General features: G+C 57.6%; 1 protein-coding gene across 1 annotated transcript in view; it reads left to right on the plus strand.

The window, feature by feature from the left end:
• Positions 1-8082: 8082 nt before the first annotated feature.
• Positions 8083-15496, plus strand: part of KCNQ1 (potassium voltage-gated channel subfamily Q member 1) — a 321727-nt gene continuing 314313 nt past the window's right edge. Inside the window, exon 1 of the mRNA XM_079104939.1 lies at positions 8083-8126. The gene's annotated coding sequence lies outside the window, so the exon portion shown is untranslated. The remainder of the gene's footprint in view (positions 8127-15496) is intronic.

Consider the following 15496-nt stretch of genomic DNA (forward strand, 5'->3'; position numbering starts at 1 on the left):
TCACACAGCAGACTGTCTGAGCGATGCTGTGTGCCAGATACTGCGGTGGGTGTCGGGGAAAACCAGACAACCAACAAGGACAGACCCCCGTGAGAGGAAGTGGGAAAGAGCGAACAGGAGGCCCAGAGGACGGGTTCCATGTTTAAACGAGCTGGTCGGGGACGATGTCTTAGTCAGCTGTCCTGCTGCTGTGGCTGAAAGGTCCGAGCAGCGCGACTGTGGAGGAGAAAAGCTTCCCCGGGGTCCTCGGCTTCAGAGCTTAGTCCATCGAAGGCCGGCTCCACTGGTCTGGCTCGAGGTGAGGCTGAACATCATGGCAGAAGAGCGTGGCGGAGGGAAGCAGCTCTCGCCATGGGAAGCAGGCTCCACTCACCAGGAACGATAAACACCCACAGCCACACCCCGATTCCCACCTCCTCCAGCCGCACACACCACGTCAGCTACCACTCAGTTAATCCTGTCGGGGGATTAAATCACGGATGGGTTAAGACTCTCAACCCAATCATTCCTCCTCTGAACCTTCCTGCATGTCTCACACGTGAGCTTTTTGGGGACGCCACATCTAAACCATAAAGAAGACCTCATGGAGAAGGTGAGATTTCTGAAAGTAACAAGGAAAGATGGTCCACATGTGTGTCTATTTGTCCACTCTCTCACTCACCTACTCATCTCATGTCCATAACCATACATTGACCTACTCATCCATCTCCAGCCATCCACCTGTCCATCATTCACCCATCCACTGGTTTACCCATTCAACCACTCTTCCACCCACCCACAAACCATCTGTCCATGTTATGTACCCACTCACCCTGATCCTTTCATCCTCTATCCAACCACTAGCCCATTCATTCCTCTCTCCACTCATCATCCCTTCCTCCTTCCATCCATCTACCCATCCACTTGTCCATCTACCCACCTGCTCACCCAGCAACATCAGTCTATTCATCCATCCACCCCCATCCTCTCACTCATCCATTCACCTACCCACCCATCCATTCATCTATCCATCTGCTCATGCATTCTTCCTTATATCTAACTATATAACCACCACCATCCACCCAGGCTTCTACTCACATCCATCCATGTACCTGTTTATCCATGCACATCCATCCATCCATCCACCCACCCATTCATGTGTCTATCTCCTCATCCATCACCACCATCCATTTATTGATCTATTCACCCACCCATCATCATCCACCCACTCATCCACCCACTCAACCATCCATCCACCCATCCATGCATCCATCCAATCATCCATGTACCCACCCATCCATGCCTCTATCTACCAAAGCATCTCCAACCAGCCAGCCACCACTCGATTCACATACTCATCCACCCATAAAACCATTCACAGTTCTGTCTACATACCATCACCATCCACCCACCCACCCATGCATGCTTCTGTCTCCACATCTATCACCATCCATCAATTTATTGGTCCATCCACCCATCCACCCATCCAGCCAGCCATCCAAATATCCACTCATCCACATATCTGTCTACCCAAGTAGCCCCAGCCAGCCAGCCAGTTAGCCACCTGTCAGTTCACCTGCTCATCCATCCATAAAACCATCCACATCTGTCTAACCACCTGTCACCGTCCATCCATGTATCTACCTGTCCAACCATCCACATATCCACCCACTCACTCATTGACTTCTCAGCGGCTGGACCCACCAAGATGGATGAGTCAGCTCCTGGTCTCATGATGCCACACACAGAGCAGAGGCAGCTCTCTCACAAGCTCTGGGTAGCCATGGGGGTTGGGGATTGGTCCAAGCACTCATGGCATGCAAGTTCCATGTGGTCACTCCCTGGGTGCATGTATCTCACAGACAAGGTCACCATCTCCAGAGATTGGGGGCCTTGACTTCCACTCCTCTGGCCTCCCCACACTGGCACCAAGCAAAGCTAGGAATTCAGTAGGCACACAATAAATACCACAGGCTAGCTGAGTCACCCCTGTCTCCTCCCCTGCTCATTTCCTGAGTGCTGCTGTCTCTGTTACCCGGCCCTCCCCACCATTCTGAGTTGGCCTGTTCACCTGCTGCCTGGAGCCCATTCCCAGCTGGGGCAACTCCCAGCTCTGTCCCTGTGCTGTGCCCTGCTAGAGGGCAAACCCTGCTGGTTGTCGTGCTGGGCTGGGAGCTCCTGCTGGGAGATAAAGGCCCCAGCTGGGAACTGCCCACCATGGCTTTGAAGGATCTGGGACAGGCCACCTACTCTGGGTCTCCCACACTCTACTCTCTGAGTTCCAGGAACACCCACACAAAAGACTCGGTGACCTAACAAATGCCTGGCTGGAGGGGTGCATGGGAGGATCTTCTGAGGCTGGTGGGTGGTGGGCTGTCTTATGGGGGCCCTGCCAGGGCTGGGGAGGCACCAACACAGCCACCTGGCGGAAAGAGCCAGGCTCAGCAGCCAGTGGAGGGGACCCTTGAAGGTTTGTTGAAGCTGACCCCTAGCCACAGAGCAAGTGCCATCAGCTCCAGACTTATATATGTCTTTCCTTCACTTTGGAGAACTGACTTGGAGCCCTAGATTGAGGTCCAGACAGACTTTCCACAGCGCAGGCCATCCCCCAGGAGGTGTCTGAGTGGAGAGTGGGGAGCACGGTGTCACCAGGAGTCTGCGTGAGGTCAGATCAAAGCCTCGTACCAAAGCCAGCACAGGGGCAGCAGCTCCCTCTCCAGCCTGGGCTTCTGGGCTGGGACCTGGGGGGGCGGGTGTGTGACTCTGCCGGCCAGTCGGCCGCAGCTGTGTCCCCGCGGGGTGGCTGCCGGTTCTGCCACTGCTCTTCTGGGGGCACCATTAGCAGGCCGACATGTCTAGTTGCTCCCAGCCTGCCTTTCTCCAGAGTGGGGACAGGAGGGTCCCCAAACTCTTTGTGGTCACAAAAGGACTCCTTTGCACATGCACACACCCCTCCTACACACAGCCCTGTCTTCCCGTCAGAGTGGCATCTTGGAGAAGAGGGGCGGGGTGCACAGAGGCCATGAGGGGGCTGGTGGAGCAATGTACAGTGGTGGCCTGCCAGCCTGCCCTTCACATGCTCCCTCTGTACCAGGCCTGAGACGGGAGGAATGTCCAGTTTCACAGGTGAGAAAAGTGCCCAGGGAGACCCTGGCCCTCAGAGGCACGTGGCCTCCTTCACCTCAGCATGCTTAGGCTGCTCGTCCAGCCCTTGCCCACATGCAGGGCACACAGGTGCCAGGGCCCCTGGTGGAGTGTCATCAGACAACATGAGTCAGGGACAAAGGGCCCTGGACTTCTGTCCTGCAGTGACACCCACATTCAGGGACGCTCAGAGAATAGAACTCATCAAAATACAAATTCTGGGCCTCACTGGCCACCCTGCTCTGGGTCTGCCCAGAAACTGTTTGCAGAGTCCCTGGACTACCAGGGGCCCCTCCCCAGGCCTGCTGGCGAAGGACAGGCCGGAGCTGCCGGTCCTTGTACACATGGGGAGGCTAGCTGGGGCTCAGGCAAGGTGAGGAGGGACCAGGAGCTGCCTGTGGGGTGAAAGCAGGGGACAGTGGCCCTAGCCCTGCTGTTGGGGCACCCCGTCCATAAGGGACACTTGCCATCCCTCCCTCTTTAGAGAGACATCGGCTTGAGGAATGTAGGGTGGTGATATTTGTCCCTCTACCTCCCTTGCCATCCATCCATTCTGTATTGAGCACTTGCTGTATGCAGAGTCCTTTGACAGCAAATTTCTCTCAGATTAGCTGAGGGCCCCACTGGAAAGTCTCTGGAGCTGCTCCTGCAGCTCCCACCAGTCCCCTTGAAGGCCTGCTGCCATGCCCCTCGCCCCTTGGTTCTCTCTATTTAAGGTACCTCTGCCTGGTGATCCTGCGCGTGGCTCTGTGGCCCGCATGTTGAAGAGTGCCTGGCATACAGTGGTGTTCAATGCAGATTTGGGGAGTAAGTGAATGGATGAATGGAATCAAGCTGAAGGAAGGTGCTGACCAACAAGGCTTTGGTGGCCTGGCTGCCCCAGTGGCCCACACTTGGCAGCAGACACTGACCCCCGCAGCAGCTATATCCTTTCCTTCACCAGCCTGTTTCCCCTTTCCTCCTGATGCCCTGGGAGGCTCCTCCCACTGATGCCCTCTGACCCTAAGGCACGCTGGTAAAGAGCCCTTGGAAAGCACGTTTGTGGGAGGATGGGCACCATGTTTCCAGAATGTTCCAAGGCCTCAAGACAGCCTGCAGGCAGAGGCAGGGAGAGGGCGCTGGGCAGACCTGAGCCTCTGTGTTCAGGATGCCCCTGGCCAATGCACAACTAGAAGGCCGGAAGGGCTCTGGTGGGGTGAGAGGGGGCCTCTCAGAGAGGGAACCCTGAGGGGAGCAGGCAGCCGCTGGCGGGGGACCCCAGGCTCCTGCCTCTGTGTCCAGAGCTCCAGGCCCCTCTTGCAGCCACTCACTCCCCACTATCAATGTTCCTCTCTCCTTGGCTGATGGCCCCCCGGGGGGGCACTCCTCCCTCCCTAGCCAGGGCAGAGTGGCCATGGGCTGGGTCAGGCCCTGCTACTCACCAACAAATAGGCCTTTCCTGCTGCGCCTGACTGGTCCCTCACTCCCCTACGCTCAGTGTCACCGGAGCCTTGCCCGGCCCAGCTCTTTGCCTCCCCTGTGAGCCTGGCCGCCCTCCCTTCTCGGCTCCCAGCTACCTCAGCCTGGCCCCCACCCCCGGGCCCTCCCCAGCCGTGGTGCTGCTCAGTATCCCTGGGTCAGGCTTTGCCACAGCTCAAGGCCTCCCCAGGAGTTCTTACTTGCTCTTCCACCTGGCCGAGTGCTCAGGAGGCCAGGATGGTTAGAGAAATAGGGCCATGTACATAAGAGCACAGCTCAACGAGAGCACTTACCACCACTCCATGACGGGCTCGAGCCAGTTCTGTTGACCTCCCTGACCCGCCCCTCCTGCAAGTATTTTTCAAGCAATGTCCCCCATCACATACTTCCACCTGCAAATCCTTCAGTGCAGCCTCTGGCGGCTGGTGGCCTCTTTTTGCTCCGAGGTTTGTACAGAGGGGCCCTGGCCCCTGCTGCAGGTTCTCAGGATAACGCACCAGGCCACTCACCAAGAAGTTTCCAGTCTTCTTACATAGTGTTTAAGATTTCTGACATGTTTTAATTCATAATTCTTTTGATGTTCAAATTGTCCTGCTGCCGATCAGATCCTTTTAAAAGTAGGAAGTAGACAACACAGGGAAATCATTTTAAGACAAAATGGCCAAGGAATTGACTCTAAGATTTGCAGTGTTTATATATATATACATTTATATGATTTGGAACTAATAAGACCATCTGCCCTCCATACCTGCGGCTTCTGCATCCACAAGTCCAACCAACCCCAGTTGGCAAATATTTGAAGAGCAAACTGCCAGGAGGGAACATGTACAGACATTTTTCTTGTCGTTATTCCCTAAACAGTACAGTGTAACAACTATTTAAGTACAATTCTGTTGTGTTCAGCATTAGGAGTCTAGAGGGGACTCGGGGTGCACAGAGGGTACACCTGGGCCAAGTGCCAGCGCTACCCTGTTTTATACAAGGATTTGAGCACCTGAGCATTTTGATATCCAAGGGAGGGGGTGGTCCTGAAACCAGTCCCCTGTAGATTCTGGGGGATGACTGTACCAGTTTATTACCAGCAGTAGAATTCTTGGGGTTCCTTGGACCCCTTGCATGTGAGTGGGACTCCTGACCATGATTCTATGTGTGCGCTATACCGTAGCAGAATTCAACCAACCAAAGGGCACTGTCTTTTGCTTGCATAAAAGGTGTAGTGAGGCACAGCCTCACATCCCTATCTTTCTCTGGTGTATCTCTGGGTTAGTTTCTAGCAGTGTGATTTCCGGGTGAAAGGGTACATGTACTTTTGCTAATATTGTCAGAATTTCCTCCCCATGGGTGACGGGGAAAGCACCTGCCACCCTGGCCTCGCCTGAGAGCATGCCATCAAACGTCTGGATCTTCGCCCATCAGATAGGGAGCAATGGTCTCAGAGTGTACTTCAGTCTGCATCTCACTCACTAGGAGTGAGGCTGAGCATTCCCTCAGATGCAGAGGCCCACTCTCTCCCCCCGTGTGCTGTGTATGTCTTCCCTCACGCTTCCACAGACGGTCCCTTTCCTCGCCTCAGTTTCAGATGTCCATGTATCAGTGATTAATTCTTTGCCTGTGATGGAAATCGCAAATACTTCCTCCAGTTTGTCACTTATCTCTTTTACTTCACTGATGGTGGTTTTCTTTTCCCTTTATCTATTACTTCTAGCTTCCAAGTCGTAGTTGGAGATGTTTTCCCTGCCCACTTGTCCCTTCTTATGGAACCTGCACAGCTTCATTTGACTTCTACATGGAAGTTATTCTTGGGCATGGTGAGAAAGGAAGGAGCCTGTGAATCCTTGGTCTTATGGCTATTGTTGCTCCCACATGCTTATTAAAAAAACTCATCTTCCCCCCCCACCCCCCGATCTGAGACGTGGGCACTGGTCACTTGATGTGCCTTCACCCAGAAAGTTTACAGAATGCCTGCTGTGAGCTGGCAGCTACGACTGCTCCTTTCCTGCCTATTTTGTGGCAAGTGGGAAGTTCCCCTCACCTATTGGTCCCCTCAGTCTCCCAATACCTGCCCTGCAACCTGCTGGAACTTCTTTCTGAAACTTCTTTCTGAGTTCAGCCCAGAGCTGAGAGCCCAGGACACTCAGTGAACACCTGCAAGCATCTTTATGAGCTACTGTCCCCTGGCTGCAGGGGAATCACAGCTGAGCTCCATCACTCCTTCCTGCGGAGGGAGAGGGGTTGGCAATGTCGGTGAAGTCAGTCTTTTCTGTTTGCAACAACCCCCCTCAAACACCAGTGCAGCAGGGCTGGGGCCCTGCAGTGGAACACTTGCCACCACATGACTCACCTCTGTACCCACCCAGGGAACCATGAGGTGCCTGTCAAACCAGGTTCTGAGGAAGGAGGGAAAGGAGAGCAAGGGGGACCAGGAGGACAAGGAGCCCATTCTCCAAGTCCCTCCCATTTCTCCCCACCGAGCCCAGCAGCCAAACCCATGGTCCAGCCCCCACTCCCAGGCTCCCACTGTGCTGTCCCTGACCATCTACTGACAGTTCTTCCTCACTCCCCCGTCCCTGGGCGTTAGTGGGCAGCGACTCCAGCCAACCGGGAGCCAACACCTACCCATTCCCTAGTGTGCCTCAGGATGCTCCTCTTCACTCCTTGCCTCCCACTCTCTTCCTGGAAAGGCTCAAAGGGCGGGAAAGTGGGTGCCCGCATCCTAACGGGCTGGGAGGGCAGTTTGCGGAGGGCGGGGCACCTGCTGGCCCCCAGCTTTCCTCCCTTGCTGGGCTGGGGACCTCCCGAGGCAGACGGTCAAACGGGAATGAGGAGCTGGGTTCAAGCACGTGGGCGAGAACCGGGTTTAGCAGGTGAGCGCAGCAGGGAGAGGGCAGAACAGGTGGGCACCCTCCCGCAGCCTTCCCTGCGCACTGGGCGGTCGGGGGCCGGGGTGTCCCGGGAGGGGCGGGGCCTTCGTCCCCCGGGACCGCCAGCGGCTCCCGCCCCCTCCGGCCCCGCCCGGGGCTGGGGCGGGGGCGGGCAGCGACCCGGGCGGCGGGGGCTGCAGCCTCGCTGCCGGCAGTGTGCCCCGGCGCCCGCCTTATGCTGCAGCTCCCGTGAGGTGCCCGGGCCCCCCCGACCGGCTCTAGGCCTCGCTATGGCCGCGGCCTCCTCCCCGCCATGGCCGAGAGGAAGCGCGGGGGCTGGGGCGCCTGCTGGGCGTCCCGGCGGGGCAGCGCGGCCTGGCCAAGAATGCCCCTTCGCCCTGGAGCTGGCAGAGGGCGGCCCCGACGGGGCGTGCACGCTCTCATGCGCCCTTCTGCGCCTGCCAGCACCCTTGGGTCCAGCGTCCCCCACGACCCCCGCTGCGCCCTCGGCGTCCCCGGGTCGTTCGCCGACCTCGGCCCGCGGCCGCCTGTGAGCCTCGACCCGCGCGTCTCCATCTACAGCGCCCGCCGCCCGCTGCTCGCGCGCACCCACGTCCAGGGACGCGTCTACAACTTCCTCGAACGCCCCACGGGCTGGAAGTGCTTCGTCTACCACTTCGCTGTGTGAGTCCCGCGACGCGGCTCGGACGCCTTCGGGGGCGCGTGGGGGAGCGTGGTCCTGGCCCCTGCTGCCGCCTCGACCCCCGCCCTAGCTGTGACCCCGGGCAGCCGCGAGGAGAGGAATGGGTTGACGGGAAAACAGGCCCCATGAAATTCAGGGACTGTGCTGGGGAAGGGGGCTCCCCACAGGCCCTGAGGGGTGCACCTGATCAGGTTTGCTGCGCTCCTCCAGGCAGGGCTGTCTGGGTGGTAAAGCTCTGGGCAGAGAAGCAAGATGGGGAAGCTCAGCCTTGGGCGCAGTGAGAGAATTCCCCCGGGGCGGCAGGGAGAGTAGCCTCATAAGCCCCCAGGAGTAGAAGTCCTGAGGCTCAGACCCTTGGGAGCCCAGGTAGGTCTCGGTCTAGGGGACTCATGGGCAGGGATCCATCAGCACAGCAGGTGCACTGGCCTTCCCCGGGGCTGCAGCAGCACCCGCGGGTCCTGATTAACCCAAGCTCATAAAATCCTGGAAGGGTCCAGAGGGGCAAGTGTTCAGGCATCCATCAAAGGCAGCTGTGCTCCCAGAGGAAGCAGGGCAGCAGCACCTGGCCCTTGTGCTACCAGGTGGTTCCCACTCCTGTAGGCGGGACTCAGTTTGGCACTTGATTTCTCAAGGGACAGGGGCACAGGAAGTTACCCTCCCAGAAGGGTCAGGCTGCACTCCTTGCTGCCTCCCCTGCTGTCCCCGTGGCCCTACTTCCTGGCTGCCCAGCCAGTGGCTGCTTGGTATCTTGCCAACCTCTGGCCTGTGAGTCTGCTCAGATGTCCCCTTGCTGATTGCTGTGGGGGCTCCTTTGGGGCCGCATGGGGTATTCCCACAGGTGGGGTGTGCTCAGCCCTGCTGCCTTGGCTGGCCTGGGAGGATACCCAGGGGCCTGTCGACCCCACGGGTAGCTGTCACCAGGGCCCCTAGCTTGTAGCAGGAGCTGGCTCAGGTAGCTGTCCTTTTGAAGAGAAGTAGGACCTTCTCTTCCTGCAGGAAGGGCAGGTCTCAGGATGGCTGAGCCATGGCCATGCAGGTCTGGGGAGGTGGAGGCTTTGCAGCAGGAGTGGGGAACGTTTATATGCAGTGATTCCAAGGGACTTCACCTGAGTCCAGCCCTGCTGGGAAAATGTTCTACAAACAGCAGACGGGTGGGTGTGCGGTGTAGATGGACTGCCTGCCCCCCAGAAGTCCCCTGCAGGACTCTACACTCCCTGTGGTGCTGGGGTGGGGGAGGCAGTGTAGCCCCCTCAGCAGATGCTGGAGAAGACCTGCCCGGTTACCTCTTGTCCAGGAGCCCCACCTGCCCAGGCAGGATGCCTGCAGGCACTCACTGGATGGCAGGTGGGGGTGCCATCCAGTGGGTGAGCGTTGCCTGAGCACCAGCTGCAGCGCGGGCAGAGGAAGAAGGCTCGCCATGCCCCAGAGGAAGTCTCTGCTTACACTGCGCTTTCTTCCTGATTAGGATTGTTCAGCCCTCGGAAGTTTGCTCAGTGGAGTCTGCCTTCGCCCAGCCTCCTGGAGGCAGGGCAGTGGCAGCTCAACTCCTCTGCTGTGGAGGGCAGGGGAAAGGGATGCCTATGAGTGGCCAAGTGGCAGTGGGCCAGTCTTTTCCAGCTCAGGTCCCTGGCCCTGCGAGAGGTGTGGCTGGCCCTGGGAAGTTGATGAACATCCCCCACCATCTTGGGATGGGGCTGCAGGTGGACCCTGGCTGGGCAGAGCACGCGGCTTGCCTGGGACCTGAGAAGGGGTCTTCTTACCCCCGGAGTCTCCAGGAGGTAGGTGGGGCCCTCAGAATTGGCCAGTCTCCTGAGGGAAGACCTGGCTTGGAGCCAGGGTCCCAAGGGGGCTGAAGCCTGGCTGCAGCCTCGTGAAACACACTGGTCAGTGCCGACTGGCCCTGGTTTTGCTGTATGAAGTCGGATGGGACGGGGACGAGCTTGGGCTCTGTCCTTGTAAGGCAGATTAGGAAACATGAGGGATTTTGGTTTCTGGGCCCAAGAAGGATAAGCCTACCCTAGGAGGGTTGGGTCCCGTGGTGGGCAGGGGATCAAGGTAGGGACTGGAGTCCTGCAGGCATGGACATGCGTTCCCTTGTGCAGCTGGGGAAGCAGGCCCGGACATCCTGTCCCCTCCTTGGGGAACCCCTGCTCCGGCCCAAGGAGAGCAGCCCTTCCTGTGTCCGTTCTGGCCTTCCCTGACTGGCCAGGGAGCAGAATGCAGCACCCGGGCACTGCCCTTTGCTTTATTGGGCTTCCTGTCCCCTCTTGCCCTCAGTCTTCTTTCACGGCCCTTTACATCCCCACTGTGGGGTAACTCTCACCCTGGCTGAGGGCACAGGGGCCAGATGGGTCCAAGCCACCTTGCTGATGGGTCTTGGCAGGGTCGGTCTACTCTGGTTGCTGAGCTGCTTAGAATCCTGGCTGTGACCGAGGGATCTGAGGAAGAGGCACAGAGAGGAGCCTTCCCATATCCCTGACTCTCGAACCCAAACTGGGCTGGCTCAGCACTCCTGCCCCCACCCTCCCACACCCCCGGCCCTCCTGAGTTCTCAAGAACTTTCTGGTGTCTTTTGGCAGCACCTCACAGCATGTGTTAATCATTGATGGAGCTTGCAACTGGGTCTGGCGGTTTATTGGGCTGATCTGGCTGCTTTTCCAAAAGTAGGAGCCATATCACCCTGACTGTGGCCCAGAGAGGTCACCATGCAGACCTGAGAAGGGAACTGGGCAGGGTGGATGGTGGCCAGCTGAGACAGCTGCGGGGGTGGGCTTGGAGGACAGGGCTGTCTGGGTGCCAGGTCTCTCTCCCTGTCCCCTTCAAATCCTGCCACCAGCTCATCAGCCCTGGATTCCAGGTAAAAACTGATTTCCTTTTGGGACTTCTCACTGTGCCACCGCCTCTGGGGCCTGTCCGTTGGTCGCCTGCTCTGGTTGCCCAGAGACCCCTCAACCCTGCTGCAGAACAGCCCACCTTTCTGGAGGCACTGGTGCCCAAGTGCTGAGCACGTCCCCCTGACCCAGTCTTGGTTGGGTGACCACAACACCTTCTGAGCCAGGGCTGGGGAGGGATTGAAGCTCCCTGCAAGGGTCTCCCCCACTAGCATGGAGGCCTGCATCCTCTCAGGGCTGCCTGGGTGAGCAGTGCTCCAGGGCTGGAAGCAGACTGTGTTGAGCTAAGTGGTAGCCAGAGCAGCCGAGGCCAGGCGGGATGGCCTGCTTGCCCAGAGTGCGGAAGTGACCACCCACCGCCCATGCCCTGCTGCTGAGGGGGCTGGTGGCCTGCTCCTGGTGCAAAGGCCAGTTCCTGAGAGCACCTCTGCGTGAAGCATCCTCCCAGGTGTGAACAGAGCTCCTCAGAGCTCAGCAGCTGTGGGATGGGGTTGCTTGAGTCTGCTGCCCTCACCAGCTCCTGGGCCAGGGCAGCTGCTGGTCTGTATTGCGCACGCTGAGCAGCCAGGCTGCAGGACGAGGGCTCTGGTCTCCTGCACCTGCTCAGCCTGCTCCCAACCGGCCCAGGCAGGGCCCGCCTCCCCTGGCACCCAGCCTTCCAGTGGATAAACGGAACGCGGATGAGCCCCAGGGCCTCTTCAGCCCAACATTCCCAGCCAGCTCTTGGCTCCTGGTGTATTTTCCTGTGATCGAATCCCCGGTCCCTCATCAAGAATGATGGGCTGGAGACTGAACCTCAGGTGCCAGAGGTGGACAATGGCTGTCAAGGATGACGGTCTCCAAGGAGGACCGTTCCAAGGCCCAGAAGGAGCCTGGGTGTAAGGCCAGCCTGGGGAGCGTCTGCAGAGGAAGCTTCTGGGAGCATGCTGGCTCCCAGCCTCTGCTTCTCAGAGACTGAGACGCTGCAGCCACCACGTGGGCTGCAACACAGACCCCGGGGTTTTTACGGGGGTGGTGGGGAAGTACCGTGGGGGGAGGTTGGCCTGAGCTGGCTGGTAGAGGAGGTGCCACGCAGGTGCCCTGCAGCCCAAGTGTGTCACAGTGACACTCTGTGCAGGGCCCACGTGCCCTCCGTGGGTGTGAGGCGAGATGTGCTGTGCCACCCTTCTCCTGGCAGGTGCTTGTTTCTCTCCAGTGGCCTCTGAGCATGAGACAGCCCAGAGCGGGGGGCAGGGAGTACCAGGGCAGGTGAGGCAGTGGGGCGGAGACTGTGGCTGAGCGACCGCAGTGACACCTTGGGACCATGTTACTTGTGCTTCTGAGCCTGTGAAGGACTTGGCCTCCGTGGATGTCCGTCCTTCTGCTGCCCTGCCCAGCCTGATCCCCTTCTCTGGACTCTGTGGGTGCTGCCCAGGGCAGGGGACCTCCTGGCTCTCTCCAGGGGCCTTGGGGAAGGATGGAGGAGCATGACAGTACTGGAGGAGGGACAGGGCCCACTGTCTGCCCAGGGTGGCCCTTTGGCTGTGTGTGCCTGGGAACCCTGGGCTCAGATAGGGCAGGCTACTTATCCAAGGGCCACATAGCTGTGGAGTCCAAGGCTGCCTGGTCCTGAACCAAAAGCTTCTCTTGCCACAATGGTGTGGCATGGCAGCTAGGACTCAGGCCTCCTCCAAACCCACTGCCCCACCTTGGGTGAATGGGGGTCACAACGTCAACCCTGTGGTGGCTTGGCTGTGTGAGGAAAGGGCAGCTGCCATTTGTGCTGGAAGGAGAGGAGAGAAAGCCGCTGGGCAGAAGCAGCTGCTCCTGATGGGTGGTGGAGCCTAGCCCAGTGCTCCCCCCGGCCACGGCTGGTGAACCCACCCTCGGTCCCGTCCTGGCAGTGGGGAGGTCACTTTCAGACGCCTTTGAGCTTCTGCTGAGGCTTGGTGGGGTGCCACCTCCTGCAAGAAGCCTTCCTGGCTGCCCCTGGCTGTCCCTGGCAGAGCAGAGCTCTTCATTATCAGTGCCCTGGAGCCCTGGCCCCTCATCTGCCTGGGTGTCCTGTGGGGTGTTAGCAGATGCCCACCTCAGCGAGTCTGTGCTGGAGGGCCTGCAGGCATCTGGTCACAGGAACCTGGGTCCTTCCTCACCTCCCCCCGGCTCTGGCCCCCGCTCTACACCCACAGGCTGCTGCCCTGTCACGGCAGCCCCTCGGGGAGGTTGGGCCTTGGGACACCCGCTGTGAGTATTTTTATCTAGTGGCATTCCTGAGCTTGGGAAAGCAGCCGGCAGAAGCTGTCAGACCTTCAGGGAGAGTCCTCATCCAGGGAGGAGTACCTGAGGTGGCGTCACCCTCCTGGCGGGGTGGGGCAGATTCGAGATCAGGCCTCCTGAGCTTTGGTTCAGGGTGTGAGGGCTGAGCAGGCCCTGTCTGGAGTGGACTTCTCTACACAGTCCCTGATAAAGACGTGGTCTGCTTGTCCCTCTGCCTGGCCACCTGCTGCGGTAGGAGGAACTGGTCCACACACACGTGCGTGTGTGTAGTCATGCGTATCGATGGGGACCAGTGTGGCATTCCCAGGCCAGGGGACGACCTGTACTGATCACTCGGGGTAACTGGCACCCCACCCCTTTTGTGTGCGGGGCACATGAAGCCCTCTCTGCCAGCTGTCACCAAGTGCTCAGTTGCTGTCAGCCCGTTACTCCGCTGTGCCATGGAACGGGCACAGTGACGCCTCCTGCCCAATTGCTCCCTGAGCCCGTTCGCCATCCCCTCTCCAGCCACCCTTCCTGCACCCTTCCTGGGCTCTGTGGCCACTGCCCCCCCACCCCCCGCTTTGGGACCCACGTTTTCGCTTCTGCGTGAGAGCACGGAGCACCCTGTGCCCGGCGTGTGTCGCTGTGCCTGGGTTCTCCGGTTCTGTTGGTTTCGCTGCAGATGGCAGGACCTTCTCGCTGAGGCCGAGCGCTCTTCTCGTGTGTGCACACATCCACCCGCCGGCCGCCTTGACTGGCTTCTCCCCTGGGTTGAGTGGTGCTGCGGGGAGCGCGGGCGCCAGTGTCATGTGGGCATGCTGACTGGGGACCTTTGAATGCATACCCAGGAGCAGGACAGCTCGGCCCACGCAGCTCTGTTTCAGCGTCTGAGCACCCGCCCTGCTGCTCGCGCAACCCTGTCCTAGCCAGCGTCCCCACCGGCAGTGTGCCAGGGCGCCCCTTTCTCCACATCCTCGCCTGCACCTGTCCTTTGCTTTTGGACAATGACCAGTCTGAGGAGGGTTGATGCCTCATGTGGTTCTGGCCTGCATCTCCTTTATCAGCGACGTTGAATGGTGTTCCGTGTGCTTGCTGGCCCTTGTGCATCCCGCTTTGAGAAGTGTCTTCACTTTCTTAAACGGTGTTATTTTTGCTCTTGAGGCTTTTGAGTTCCTTATACATGCTGGAAATGGGTCCCCTGTCTGATGGACAGTGTGTGAACCTTCCCCTCATCCTCTAAGATGCCTCTTCACTCTGTTGATTCTTTGGTAGTACTGAAAATTTTTGGTTTGAATGAAATTCCATTTGTCAGATTTTGCTTTTGTTGCCAAAACGATCTTTACCCAGACCCTGTCTGGAAGCACTTCTCCAGTGTTTGTTTCCTAGTTTGGGGCCTTACACGTAAGTCGTCGATACCCTTTGAATTGATTCTTGTGTGTGGTGGGAGGTGGGGCCTGCTTTCTTCTGCACAGGGGTGTCCAGTTTCTCACTAATTGAAGACTTCCTCTCTAGTGTGTATTCTTGCTGCCTTGACCAGCAGTCAGCTGGCCTTAAGCACATGGACTTGTTTCTGGGTTCTCTGTTCTAGTCTATCGGTCTCCGTCTGTTTTCACAGCAGTGCCTTGCTCTTGTGGTGACCATAGCTCTGTCACCTGGTTTGAAGTTGAGAATTAGAATGTCTCTGCATTTTCTTTGCTCAGGATTCCTTTGCTATTCAGAGTCCTGTGTGGTTCCATACAAATGTCAAAAATGATTTTCCCACTTCCATGAATACTGTCATTGATATTTGAATAGGATTTGTACTGAATCTTTTAGACTTTGGGAAATATATACATTTTAACAATATTCTAATCCACAAACATGGGATACCTTTTCATTTTTTTATACCCTCTTTAATTTCTTTTCATAACTTTCATTGTAAAATTATTATCTCTTTGGATAAATCTATTTCTCAGCATTTTATTTTTGCTATTGCAAATGAATTGCTTTCTTGATTTCTTTCTTAGAAATTTTGTGATTGGCATGTAAAAGGCTATTAATTTGCATATGTTGATTTCATACCCTTGCAACTTTACTGAATTTGGCTATCAATTCTAGCAGGGTTGTGTGTGTGTGTGTGTGTGTGTGTGTGTGTGTGTGTGTGTATAGTCTTTAATTTTTTCTCTGTATAAAACCACACATTTCCAATACAGTATTGAAAAAGACAAGAGTGGTGAAAGTAG

This window comes from Sciurus vulgaris, assembly GCF_902686455.1.
Source record: "Sciurus vulgaris genome assembly, chromosome: 11".
NCBI classification, from domain to species: domain Eukaryota; kingdom Metazoa; phylum Chordata; class Mammalia; order Rodentia; family Sciuridae; genus Sciurus; species Sciurus vulgaris.